This window comes from Engraulis encrasicolus, chromosome 11 (assembly GCF_034702125.1).
Source record: "Engraulis encrasicolus isolate BLACKSEA-1 chromosome 11, IST_EnEncr_1.0, whole genome shotgun sequence".
Classification (NCBI taxonomy): Eukaryota; Metazoa; Chordata; class Actinopteri; order Clupeiformes; family Engraulidae; genus Engraulis; species Engraulis encrasicolus.
In genome coordinates, this window is record NC_085867.1 from 11003898 (window position 1) to 11006397 (window position 2500).

Sequence of the window (2500 nt, forward strand, 5' to 3'; positions counted from 1 at the left end):
CACATCTATTCTGTGGCTTTCGAGTTGCAATGGAAAAGAGAAAGTTGTCAAAGCAGTCATTTTTGTCCCCGCATAAACTAAAGTGTCCCGTGATTGTGATTCAAAATGTAATAGGGAACCAAAGAATGATTGTATTACACACAAAATATGTGAATTTGATAGGTGAGCTATACAGTTGTTTTCTGTGTTACTAGGGTGATCAGTCTTGCAAAGTGGCTAGGGTTGAGGTTATTGACAGCCATACATTTTACAATACATAAAAAAATCTCCCAAACGCAGCCAACCGGTCAGGACTGGTCTTTTCCTTACCAGTCAGTCAAGCTATATGCTGTTCCTGCCAATCAGCAGTCTCACTCTGTTGCAGCTAATCAGCAAGCCTGTTCTAAGTCAACCAGTCGAGATTTAGTTCCAGAAAATTAACCTCTGTGTTCCAACTTCTCAACCATGTTCTATCTCTTTAAGCCAGTGATTTTCAAAGTGGGGGCCGGGGACCCCTGGTGGGGCCGGGATTAGATGCCAGGGGGGCCGCTGCAGGTTGTCAGGAATAAGATGCCCAAATGTCATGAATAAAATCATACAGTGAATAACTTAATTTGCCAAAATAAACCAAAATTAAGCAATCATTTTCTTCTGTTCAATGTTTATGTATGATACTTTCTGTAGTACTTAAATGGGTTTAGGAATGCACCAATTTTACTGAGTAGTGAAACCGGGTGCACAGGGGGCTTGGCTTGAATCTACCGGTATATGAGGGGCCTTGTCATGGACAAGTTTGGGAACCCTTGCTTTAAACCAATCAACTGAGCTGCAGGCTGAACCAGCCCATCAACCGAGTCATACACTGCACCAGCCATATACCACCACAGCCAATCAGACAAGCTTGAGTCTGTTCCAGTCAATCACCTAAGTTGCACAGTTACGATCAGCTGGCCATATACTGTACCATTTTAGCATAAAAGACTATTTTCCAACCAATCAGCCAATCCATATGCTGTTTCAGCTCATAAGCGTTGCAGTCGAACATTATTCTGTTCCAACCCCGTCAGCAGCAGATCAAGCGAAGTCTAGTCATTTAGTCAAGGCATACTCATTTCCAGCCAATCAAATGCACCTTTAGGTTTGGGAGAAAGGGCTGTTATTTCACTGGGTGTTCAGCTCAAAAGTTGGCAGCTGATGCTTTAGTTGAAGTTGGGAGGTTGGACAGGCACCAAGATAATGCCATAACATTGCATACTGTCCTACACAGCAGCCTATAACAAAGAGACATATGGATTCAGCCTCAAAATGGCCCTGCCCTGACATGCATGTACAAAGTACATACACCCCAACCACCCCTGACATGTCAGCAGTGGCATGCACAGACATTCTGGGGGGCAGGTGCTGATAGAGGCTATGTATATTATATTATATTATGGCATTATTGTAACATGCTTTTTTCACGACAACATCGTGATCCACAGTTCATTGTGACATTTTTTTTAAAAAAATCTTTCAAAAAGGGTATTTTGCACCACCTCATCCCTATCTGTGCATGCCTATGCATTTCATTGCTCACCTCAAATGAGTATGGTGATTAATCTTCTGGGTCTCTAGTTCTGCTGTCCATGGTGCTGAATTAAGGGATGATACAAACATATCTCTTTTTATAGAGACAACTCCTTAGTAGATCCAGTGGTGGTGGGTATAGACTGTATATTTGAACATTTTTGAGGTGAGTATAGTCTATATATTTGTGACATTCTAAATAATGGATCAATCAATTTTAGGTGGGTATACTGAAGAAATGCCTGAAATTTTGAAGTGGGTATATTGCCTTTACCTGCGTTCTACGTGGACTACACCACTGAGTAGATCCCAGCCTTGTTCTACAGTAGACCACTTCATGGTAACATCCACACAATATCCCAATATCCAACCTATTGTAGTGATAGCTGGGTTTTTTGTCACATTTACACATTTACATTTACAATTATATATACAAACTATTCAAAGGAACCCAGTATTACCACGAGAAACCAATGAAATTCATACATTTCTTTGTTAATCCTTTGAGAAGTGCCCTTTCTAATCTACACAGGTTCTCAGATCAATATGGACCCCCTCCATGGACCCTACAAAAATCTATAACATTCCTCTCTACCCCACTGTTTTTCACCCATCTACGCTTGTCAGCAGGGCGCCTAATGTGCAAAGAGATACCATGCATGGCCCTCCGTATTCACAGCCAAGAGGCCCATCAGAAAACATTCTTTTGGAAAGAAAAACCCTTCTATTTGAGAACAAACATATTTAGAGGAAACAAATTTATGGAACTGGGGTCCGTTTCTCGAAAGCGACTTTGCTAACGTCGTTAGCAAAGTCCTTCGTAAGAGCGTCTCAACTCTCTGTCGACAGCGACTCTCACCACTAAATCCAAAGGAATGGTAAGACGGTCTTAAGACGGTTAGCAATGACAAGAATCGAGAAACGGACCCCTGAACCTTTATGTATTTATTTATTT